Source organism: Puma concolor, chromosome F2, assembly GCF_028749965.1.
Source record: "Puma concolor isolate L17-30 chromosome F2, mPumCon1.1.hap2, whole genome shotgun sequence".
Taxonomy (NCBI): domain Eukaryota; kingdom Metazoa; phylum Chordata; class Mammalia; order Carnivora; family Felidae; genus Puma; species Puma concolor.
In genome coordinates, this window is record NC_141684.1 from 38,068,951 (window position 1) to 38,081,710 (window position 12,760).

Here is a 12,760-nt window from a genome sequence, read left to right on the forward strand (position 1 = left end):
AATGGATAAGAAAGCAGCTTTGGTCTGCTTTCAGACTGAATCCACTAGTCTCACTCCGTATTATAAAATTCAAAAGTACACTGAGGATACAGAGACTTCTGTTTAAACAAATAGGCTCTATAATAATTCTGTGAGTATAAACAGAACATTATGTAAGAAATGATTTCTCTATAATTCTAGTCCAAGTGATAAAATGAATACTAAAACATTCATCATGTATTTCACATTCTCAAAAGAAAGAAAGGCTTTATAATAATAGAGGAACAAAAATAGAGTCATCTAATTATTAAATTATTTTCTAAGAATTTCATACATTTCACATTAAAATTACTTTTTATTCAATACAAACTTTTTAATAAGTAAGAAATTTTACATCAAAAAATGGTTTTATGATGGGGCAATAATAAAACTCACCTTTTTTCCAGTTATACAAATATTAAATGGTCATGTGCACAAATCCACAAAACATGACAAAGTAATAATGACAACAATACTTATCATTTTTTTTTCCTCTGATGGCTTAATTATAGGCAATTTCATTAGTATATAACATACCTCTGAAGTTTCTCAAAATATTCTCATTGGTTACAAAAGTAAGAAGCTAGATTTTCACATTCTATCTTAAGGAAAATATAAGCTTTGATTTTTTTTTTTTCTTTTTTTCTCCAGCAAACAGTTGGAGTTGAGATGGTAAGTCCTCATCTGCTCACGAAAGTTATAAATGGGGTACAGACTTGCAAGATGATTTAAGAAGATACAGAGTATACAATGTATGCTCAATGTGAAAAGTATATCAAACTATACAAAACTCTGATCACATAAGAAATATATTCTAAAGAAATGAATTAAATGAACATGCACTGCATTGAAGAATTGTTGATGTCATCAAAGAACCCATGTGTAATCTCAGAGAAATTACTGAAAGATACACTAGAATATAGACAAATGGAAGTGCTACCTCAATTTTGTAAGACAACTGTTTTTGATCTTTAACGACATTGATTTATTCATTCATTCTTCAGAACGTTTCTGAGCACTTAGAATAGAAAGTGATATAAAGAGTTATATGAATTAACTAAGAATAAATCAAGACAAGCCTATTCCCTTTTTTGGTTATATTACCATGACAGCATTGAGAAAACAACATCACTATTATAAAACTTGATGTTATAAAGATGTGCAAATGACTTAAGTTTAGATAGTTTTTAGAATACACTGGAGGGGCACCTGGGTGGGTGGCTCAGTCAGTTAAAGCATCTATCTGACTTTGGGCTCAGGTCATGATCTTGCACTTTGGGCCCGACATCGGGCTCTTTGCAGTCAGTGCTGAGCTTGCTTTGGATCCTCTTTCCCCATCTCTTTCTGCTCCTCTCCTGCTCGCACACTCTCAAAAATAAAGTAAACATAAAAAAATATATTTGAGAAATACAGACTTGACAAAAAACATAGTAAAATGGATTTAGAGCTGCCTTAATACCAGATCCAAATAATAACTATTTAAAGTTTCTAATAACATGACAGAGGATTTGGCTCAATTCAATAGTTTTTATCATTAATTTTAATGAATTCATATAAATCACTCTTATCGAATTTTCAAAAGACCAAGTTGGGAAGTACAGCTAATAATAATGAGAGTATTTAGGATTCTATAGTATCTCAAAATACTGGAAGAGAGTCAAAACTAATAAGATGAAATTTGAGAGGAACAAATACAAAATTCCCATACATAGGATCAAATAGCCAACTCTGTAAGTCCAGGATGTGAAAGAGATTGCTTGACAACACTACACACACACACACACACACACACACACACACACACACACACACACACACACACAAGAACAAAAGAAAGCCTAGAAAAGTTAGGCTGGCTTATGAGAGAGAAAAGAAATAACAAAACCATTGTAGCCTTTTAACTTTTAAACACATTACGTACACTGCACACTATGAAGTTTCACAGCATTAGGCAGTCTCTTCCTTATTACACTAATAAAGTTGTACAACTCTTAAATACTATTCTTTCATTAATTTTCAAACATTAAGTTTTAGAATGAATTGATTTTATTTGCATGGCTTCGATTAAAATAATATATAATTCCTTGACAACATGAGATCCAAGAGATTTTTTTTAGAATGTTACAATATGATATTACAGGTGCATGCAGATAAAATCCAGATTTCTTTTTTTTTTTATTAAAATTTTTTTTTTCAACATTTATTTATTTTTGGGACAGAGAGAGACAGAGCATGAACAGGGAAGGGGCAGAGAGAGAGGGAGACACAGAATCGGAAACAGGCTCCAGGCTCTGAGCCATCAGCCCAGAGCCTGACGTGGGGCTCGAACTCCCGGACCGCGAGATCGTGACCCGGCTGAAGTCGGACGCTTAACCGACTGCGCCACCCAGGCGCCCCTAAAATCCAGATTTCTAAAAAATGCAGGTACCTGGCATAAAAGTAAGCTTCGTTTATTTATTAGAGTCCAGAGTGGTCTGATTTAACAGTGTATTTTACTACAATTCCCACATAGGTGACTTTGAAAAACTAATTGTCAATTTAGCAAAATCCTGCATTCTATAGGTTTCTTTAAATTTCCTTTCTTTAGACTTCTAAAGATAGTAATATAATAAACAGATGAAATTTATAATGTTTCCTTATTATAGAGACAGACCTCCTACTTGCTTCTAATGTTTCTACAACATATCTCTGGCAACATTCCTGATTTATGATTCTTCTATAAAATCTACCATTGGCTGCAAATCAACTCCTATCACATAAATTATGGACCATCCAGACTTTATTCCGACTATGTTAATATCCTTTTTCATTCTGAGATTTTTCAAATCTTTATGCAATTTTTTTCATTTTGTTTACTCAAAATAATTGCTTTTGGTAGTTAATGGGCTCCCTATTTATTTTCAAATCCAATTTGAGTATCCTAGTTGAAACTTTCTACAAAATTCTCCATTCTACTACCATTTGTAACATTCCCTCTATCTTTACTAATCAATTGTTATCTATTATCTCCTACTCCTAAAATATGTTTAACAAAAAAAAAACTTCCTTTCAAAAATCATTTAAATCGGGATTCAAAATTGTTCAAAATCTCTGCTAAAGGTTTTCAGTGATAACAGTAGTATTTAAACACACTGGTCAATAATTAAAAATGAAGTTTTAAGAGACTATTTAATGACCCAGAAAAATGTTCATAGAACATTACTAAACAGGAAAGGCAAGTTCTTACTACCTTTATGATTATCTTCTAAAATAAGAAAAAACCCTTTAACCTTACAAGAGTATTTATAAAAAGAGTGAATTGCAGGGGAATTAGCTGGACTTCATGTAAAATAGTTCTCATTTTAATTTGCCTAAGAAATCATTAATATAATTTTTAATAAAACCATCTCCATTTATCTCTTATGAAATTCATTTTTATTAGTATGCCTATCACTTGAACCTTCTTCTCTTTAATTACATTATTTTATTCCACAATATTCTGATTCTCTTACCAAACTATTAAGTATTTTTGTACTGTAAAATATATAAATATACACAGTAATAATATTAATACCACTTTAATTTGCATACAGTGTAATGGTTTGCAAAGGGCTTTTCAATATTATCTCTCGTAAATCACCACCCACAGGATGTGATACGTAGAATTTATTTTGCAGATGCTGATGATTCAGGTAAGGAGGCTGGGTAAAGGCAGAGTCCAAATTGGAAGCCACACCTTCCAACTACAGATTCAGTCTTTTCTATACCTAACAATACGAGAAGTGGTTTTCGTAATAAAATGTAAGATTGTATTTTATTGTAAATGTATACAGATGGGTGAAAAACCGAGAGATTTCAGATTAAATTAAATGAAGACAATATTTCCAAGATTATAGAGTAGATTTACAATAAGACATTTGATGGGGAGGGAGCCTTTAGACTTGGTATATAACAAACCAACACCTTTTAAAAAAATGTTGCCATGTTATTTTATATAGTTTATAAAATATAGAATTGCTTCAGGGGAACCTGGGTGGCTCAGTCAGTTGAGTATCCAACTTTGGCTCAGGTCATAATCTCAAGGTTGGTGAGTTGGAGTCCCGCGTCAGCCTCTGTGCTGACAGATTGGAGGCTAGAACCTGCTTCAGAGTCGGTGTCTCCCTCTCTCTGCCCCTCCCCCACTCACACTCCCTCTCTCTCTTTCTCTTTCTCTCTCAAAATAATAAATAAGCATTAAAAGAAAAGATAATTGCTTCAGACCAACAAATATCACAAAACTGGGGATCAGGAGCCAAGATTCTCAGATTTCCGTAAAATAACCATTAAGCAACTCTCCATTTGTAAAGGAAAACAGTACTTTTAAAAAATGCTATCAATGGTTTGGGAAATCTCTTAACATATGATCTTAAAAATATAAATATCTCAGGGGCACCTGGGTGGCTCAGTCGGTTAAGTGTGTGACTTCTGCTCAGGTCATGACCTCACAGTTTCTGAGTTCCAGCTCCGCATCAGGCTCTGTGCTGTGCGTGGAGCCTGCTTGGGATTCTCTGTCTGCTTCTCTCTCTCTTGCACGTGCTCTCTCTCAAAATAAATAAACTTAAAAAAAATAAATACCTCTACATGCAAAATAATCAGAATACAGACAGTTTAAGGAAAGGTACCAAGCAATAATCTTCTAGTCAATAATCAATACACAGACTCACATTTGACTTAAAAATTTGGTATATTTTCCCTATTGTATGGTAGGGTACCACCCTTCTATCACCATACATTAGAGGGCACATATCTATAAACCTAATCACACGAGGGCATCACAGCACTGAAGTATTGCCTCTAGTTGTACAAATATTTTTACCTAAGGGTCTTCCAGGCACTCCCAGTCCTATGCCAATCTAGTTTCTAGTGCCTATTATCACAGTATTAATACTAAGTGTTTGTCACAATATAGAGCAATGGCAACTCTCACACTGAGCTACCGGAAAGGTAAACCTGATACAATCACTTTGGAGAACACTTTGGTGATACCTAGCAGCACCGAAGCTGTGCCTAATCTATGACTTAGGAATTCCACTCCTAGATATATATACCTTAGAGCCCATTCTGTCCAATACAATAGCCACTAGCTGTATGTGTCTATTGAAAATTATGTCAGTTAAAATTCAACACAATTTAAAAAATATAGTTCCTTAATTCACAGTGTAAGTGCTCAACAGACATATGCAGTTAGTGGCTACTGTATTAGAGCAGATACAGAATATATCCATCACTGCAGTAAGTTCTTTTGTTAAGCACTACCCTAGAGAAACTACTATATATGTATACAAGGAGAATACTGAAGAATATTCATCACTACATGTGATAGAGAAAAATTCAAAACTTAAATGTCCATTATTGGGGGGAAAGATTAAACACGTGGCATAGTGACACAATGGTCTATTAACCAGAAGTAAAAATCTATGAATGAGATTAGGAATATCTGAGTGGTTCTTACATGCATAAAGGCAGAATTAAAACAAAAAGCAAGTTGCAGAACAGAGGTATGTAGTGGGTATACAATGCAATTTTTAAATTTTCTATATTATTCTGATATAGTTCTTCAATACAAAGGCTTTTAAAGTATACTGTTTTGCTTACTACAGCTCTGTAGAATGTCTTGAAATCTAGGATTATGATACTTCCAGCTCTGTTCTTCGTAAGATTGCTTTGGCTATTCGGGTCTTTTGTGGTTCCATACAGGTTTTAGGATTGTTTGTTCTAGTTCTATGAAAAATGCTTTGGTATTTTGATAGGGATTGCATTAAATCTGTAGATTGCTTTGGGTAGTGTGGACAAATATTGGTTCACCTTATCCATGAGCACGGAATGAGTATCTTTCCATTTGTCATCTTTAATTTCTTTCTACGGTGTTCTATAATTTTTGGAGTACAGGTCTTTCACCTCTTGGTTATATTTATTTCTAGGTACTGTATTCTGGTACAATTATAAATGGGATTGTTTTCTTAATTTCTCTTTCTGCTACTTTATTTCTGTATACACAAATGCAGGAAATTTGTGTGATAATTTTATAACCTGCAACTTCACTGAATTCATTTATTAGTTCTAGTAGTTTGCCTTCCTGGTCTGATTGCTGTGGCTAGGACTTCCAGTACTATGTTGGATACAGTGGTGAGAGTGGGCATCTTTGTCTTGTTGACCTTAGAGGAAAAAGTCTCAGTTTTTCACCATTGAGTATGATGTTGGCTGTGCATTTTTAATATATGGCCTTAATTACATTGAAGTATACTCCCTTTAAAGCTACATTGTTTATAGGGTTTTTATCATGAATGGATATTGTACTTTGTCAAATGTTTTTTGTGCATATATTGAGATGATTTTTTTTAATTAAAAAAATTTTTAATGTTTGTTTTTGAGAGAGAGAAAGAGATAGAGCACAAGAGGGGGAGGAGCAGAGAGAGAGGGAGACATAGAATCCAAAGCAGGCTTTAGGCTCCAAGCTGTCAGCACAGGCCCCAATGCAGGACTTGAACTCAAGAGCCATGAGATCATGACCTGAGCTGAAATCGGAAGCTGAACCTACTGAGCCACCCAGGAGCCAGAGATGATATATTTTTTATCCTTTCTTTTGTTGATGTGATGTATCATGTTTGATTTGTAAACACTGAACCACTCTTGCATCTCTAAGATAAATCTCACCTGTCTGTCCTTAATGATTTTTTTTTTTTAAGTGCGGTATTGGATTAGGTTTACTAATACTTTGTTGAGTATTTTTGCATCTATGTTCATCAGAGATACTGGCCTGCAGTTTTCTTTTTTTTAGTGTCTTTAGCTGATTTTGGTGTCAGGGTAATGCTAGTCTTATAGAATGAATTTGGAAGCTCTTCTTGGTCTCTTAGTTTTTGGAATAGTTTGAAAAGAATCAGTATTAATTCTTCTTTAAATGTTTAAATGTTAAAAGCAAAACTGAACTACTGGGACATCAAAATAAACAGCTTTTACACAGCAAAAGGCAAAACAAAAACGCAATCTGAATGGAAGAAGTATTTACAAATGACATATCTGATAGAGGATTAATAGTAAAAATATATAAAGAACTTATACAACTCAACACCAAAAAATCCCCCAAATAACCCAATTAGAAAATGGGCAGAGGGCCTGCAAAAAACACACAGCAATGGCCAACAGACACATGAAAAGATGCTCAACATCACCAGCAGGAAAATGCAAATCAAAACAACAATGAGGTATTACCTCATACCTGTCAGAATGGCTAAAATAAAAAACACAAGAAATATGAGTGTTGGTGAGAACTGGAGGAAAAGGAACCCTCAGGGCACTACTGGTGGGAATGCAAACTGGTGCAGCCACTATGGAAGACAGTATGGAGGTTCCTCAAGATATTAATTACACAATTACCATATGATCCAGTAATTCCACTACTGTGTATTTACCCAAAGAATACAAAAATACTAATCTGAAAAGATATATGCACTCCTTTGCAGCATTATTTACAATAACCAAGATATCAAAGCAACCAAAGTGTCCACTGATAGATGAATGGATAAAGATGTGGTATACATATAAAATGGAATATTACTCAGCTATAAAAAAGAATGAAAACTTGCCATTTGCAGCCACATGATGGACCCAGAGGGTATACTGCTAAGTTAAGTAAATCAGTCTGAGAAAGACAAATACCGTATGATTTCACTCATCTGTGGAATTTAAGAAATAAAATGAAGAAAAAAAGAGACAAATAAAAAACAGCTACTTAAATATAGGGAACAAACTGATAGCTGACAGAGAGGAGGCGGGTGGGTGGGGGGAATGGGTAAAATAGGTGAAGACGATTCTCATATTGGACCATATTGGGTGCTTATCATGATAAGCACTGAGTAACATATAGAATTGCTGAATCATTAATTGTACACCTGAAACTAACATAGTACTGTGTGTTAGTTATACTTGAATAATAAAAAAGGGCCAAGCAGAATTACAGTGTGGTAATTAAGAGCTCCATCTTGCTGTATGATCTTGGACAACCATGAGTTTCGTTTTCTCTACTATAAAATGTGAGTAATAGTACCAAGGAGTGTCAAGGGATGAGGTGAAAATCCAAGGAGGTAAAACGTGTGAAGGTATGCTGTAAAAAGGAGGTAAAACGTGTAAAGGTATGCTGTAAATTATAAAATGCTATGAAATGTTAGTATTAAATAGGGCTTAAACAACAAACTGGAAATTATCTGAGAATTTTAAAAGTGATATAAACCATCTGAGTAGGTTGGATAAAGGCAGGATACGGTTTTTGTGGCATGTAAAAAAATTACACCGTCTCAGTTTGTCAGTGATATTTTACTTAACTCTGCATAAGGACTAAAGGTGTAATCCTTTCTCCAATTTAACCAATACAACACAACCAGATTAAGTAATTATTTAAATTTTTTAAATGTTTATTTATCTTTGAAAGAGACGGAGAGACAGAGTGTGAACAGGGGAGGGGCAGAGGGACACAGAGAATCCAAAGCAGCCTCCAGTCTCTGAGCTATCCACACAAAGCCCGATGTGGGGCTCTAACTCACCAACCACGAGATCATGACCTGAGTCGAAGTCGGACGCTTAACCGACTGACTGAGCCCCAAGTAATTATTTTAAAAATGTTCACTGTAGTAACTATAACAGCTAATAGAAATAAGTATTCAGTAAATATTTCTGAAAGCTTACTATGTGCCCATCAAATTCAGATGCTTTGCATGCATTAATTTATGTAATCCTCATTACAACCCTATTAGGTAGGTGTAATTATTATTCCCATACTGCAGATTAGGAAACTTAGACAGTTAAGTACCTTCCGTTGACCAAAGACATTCTGCTAGTAAGTGGAAAAGCTGAAATTTGAATCCGGGCAGCCTAGTACCACAATCTGTGCTCTTCAACCACCTATTATATGCTTGGCATGGTGTTTAATTCTCCAAAAATAGTGCAAACCTGATCAGAAATGCTCAGAACCGCCCCATTCACCCAGGCAATGAAGCACAAACTCCTTAACCAGGAATTCAACACTTCTACAAGGTCATCTCTATCGCTTTTCCTTACCTCTCTCTCATTATGCCCTTGTAATCAATCCTCTGATACAACAAGAAGAATGCTTAGGTCTCTAAATGTACTTGCCTTCCTTCTTTCCCTCTACCTGGCATATTTGATAAAATTCATTGTATCCTTCAAGGGTTTCAACTAGTTGTAACTCTTCCATGGAGATGCCCTCTGGGTACTATAGCCCCAGAAGACTTCTCTATGAGAAAATCTCCCTTATCTAACATCTATAATTAAGATGTCATTAATTACATGGATATGAATTAGGACACTCTGTGATTCTAAACAGCAATGCTGTATCAAGGACATTCTGAGGCTATTCCTATCAATAATAAGTGTACATACTGTCAAGACTTGTTTTCCAAGGCTTGGCATTAGAATCTTCTTCTTTTGGAAACTTTTCCCTACAGAAATTTAATCTCATGAGATGAGGTTCTAGAAAGATCTCAATTAAATCTTGGACTGAACAGTATTCAGATTTCCAGAAATAATGAAGTTTAAATTATATTACTATAGATAGGAATTTAAAATACAGTATTTTATCCATGTATCCACAAATTAATGAAGCTGAAAATAAACATATCAATTTTACTCAGGAAGTCTGACAATGTCATGTCATTCCTAATATGAAGATAATTTTTTTCTTCTTCAGGAAAATAAAAACATAAAATTATTTTACCCTATTTTATTCTATAAAGATATTTTTATTTACTTTGGTCATCAACACCCTAACATGGCAAGAAATATAAAATATAGAGATAATAAATGGGATTGACTTATTCTAAATAGTACATCAAGAGTTAAGTATGCCATAATAAGACATTGTTGATGTTAGTCAGCAAAATATGAACTATTTAACCAAAATATCTAAGTTATATTATTTATTCTAATAAATTTTATATAAGCTTTAAATGATACTAGGGAACAATACTCTTATAATCTTAAAATCAGATAAGTAATATTAATCTACAGTACAGTTTCTAAGTACATTATCCCCAACGTTTTCTAAAGTATAATTAAAAAGGAAAAAGGAAGAATTAAAGCAACATATAAACAATCTAACAATGTAAAGTTAGCAGTTTTTATAAACAGAACAATGACTACAAAAATATTTAACCTTTAGTATTTGTGCTCTATACTGTGACAATTTAAGAAAATAACCCTGAAACAACAACGTTCAGCAATAGCAAAGACAAACATATAAACGATGAAGGTACAGTTGCTCAAAATAGGGACTCAAGACTACAGTGAAACTAGAGAACAATTAAGTAGTTTTTAGAATTTTGGTTACAAAATAAATACCAAAACACAAATGTGTTTCTCTCTCAAAGGGAAGGGAAAAGAAACTGATTTAGAGGAGCTGAAATTTTGTTTTACCAAAGAATTCTTCAAATTTAAAAACTTATTTCTGAGAAAGACATGGTCCAAAGTGATGGAAGAGCTAGAAAATATTATCCCAATAAACTTGAGACATGAAAGTGGTGGAAAAAAGAATTTTTCTCACACCTTAGCATGTGTGCTGGGACAAAAGTGTTCAAAATAAAATTTATGAACTGAGAATCAATGAGGTCAAACAGCTGTTAAAAAGATGCTACAAAATGACTCCCAATTTAACTGGTGATGATTTTCAAATCTCTTCTTTCTGCGAACACCATAAAGTACTCCTTAAAAATATAACTGTTTATAGAAATGAAGATGTGTTTTCTGCTTTAGGGTACCAAAAAGAAGAAAAAGAATATTCCTTCACTAAGAATGGCTGCTACCAGTAAGAGAAGACAGTATTAAAGTAGCTTATAAGCATCTTTCCTATCACCAATTTATCTAACAATTATGTACATTTATTTACTAATTTATTCATTATATCATTTTATTATATTAAAATCCAGAATTCTCATTCAACATCAATATGTTTTTAAATTATACATGTTGTCTATCTATATCTTAACATGTTGGGAAAAATGAAAATTGTACAGAAAATAATTGTACCTTTTTTATAAAGCCAATTGAATACTGTCCACAAATTACTGATAAAAGGTCTTAGTTATTAAAATATTTTTAATAAAAAATTTTCAAAGTATTTTTTACTTAGTACACTATTATGCTTACAACATAATCATGATTATTTTGATCCTAAATATTAACACCATAAGCCATGATCTGAAACTGACTTAAACTATGGTGAAAATAACTTTAATTTACAATATTAGTGAAATCTTTTCTTACAAGATGAAATAAATGCAAATGCTACATTAATATACTAAGTATGTAAAATATTCAGTGTTTTATATTTTAAATGTACCATATATTTCTTTACCTAGAGAAAATGATGTTTAAAAAATCAATTAATATATTTTAAGCCCAATTATAAAGATGACTAAACTATGTTCCATGAAGGTAAAGATTGTGAAAATTTTTATTACACTTTTTAGATGCTATGTATGTATCCTTACATCCACCTAACAGCTGGTAAATAATAAGTACTCACAAATATTTTTACAGAAATTAATAAATGGCATAATAAAACTGATAATTTAAGGAAAAAGGACAACTTATTATTTCAATATTTTAGAAAGAGCTTGTTTGGAAGCTAGTACATGCCTGAGTCTCAAATTAATGTATTAAAGATATATCCAGCACCAGCACTGAAAGAGAGACAAAAGACAAAAACTAAAAATACCCAGGTACTTGTACAAGGGGAAAAGATCAAACTGGTTCCTTAAACAAATAAACAAAGCAATCCTACACACACACACACACACACACACACACACACACACACACACACACACACACACACACACACACACCAGAATAAAGCATATATTTCCTGAGCACCACCACTGTTGAGTGCTGAATAACTAATGGGTGACCTAACGATTTCATACTAAAAGTATAAAAAAGAGCCCAAAAGCAAATATAAATGTCATAGAAAAGATAAATATGAAAGAATAAAGAACATATTTTCATATATTTTACATTAAGGAGACAGAAAAAAAAAACCCTAAAAATTTAAAACATTATCTGAAGACTTAAAGAATGGATATAAAGCTACCATTTTTTCCTACTTTTTAAAACTGCAGTTAGAGAATTCAAATTAGTCTAAAAAATCTAGAAAATATCCACCAGTAAAAACAAGGAAAATAACTTCCCATAGACCAATGATCACAGGTAACTACCTTTGACAATCTGGTGTATAACAATCCAGGGTATTTTCTTCTTCTTTTTTAAAATTATTTATTTATTTTTGAGAGACACACACACACACACCCCGTGTGAGCGGGAGGTGGGGGGGAACTGGGCAGAGAGGGAGAGACAGAATTGGAAGCAGGCTCCAAGCTCTGAGCTGTCTGCAAAAAGCCTGACTAGGGGCTTGAACTCACAAACCATGAGATCATGACCTGGGCAGAAGTCAGATGCTTAACCAACTGAGCCACCCAGGTGCCCCAGGGTATTTTCCATTAATATGTAAACATGTATGTAGATAAGCTCTTACTCTATATGCAGTTTTAAAAATGCTTTTGTTCACTTACCGAATACCTAAAGCATATTTCATGTTAATAAACAGGCACACGTATCATTTTTTGGTGATGATGGTCACTTAGAATTTCACTGCATGTATACACCATTATTATATTAACCTGTCCTCTACAGCTGAGCATTTAGATGTTTATCAAAT

General features: G+C 33.3%; 1 protein-coding gene across 7 annotated transcripts in view; it reads right to left on the bottom strand.

Annotated features, from left to right (window-relative positions):
• The window catches only part of VPS13B (vacuolar protein sorting 13 homolog B), an 822,593-nt gene that overhangs the window by 301,917 nt on the left and 507,916 nt on the right, over nucleotides 1-12,760 (bottom strand). The gene's annotated exons all lie outside the window — the stretch shown is intronic.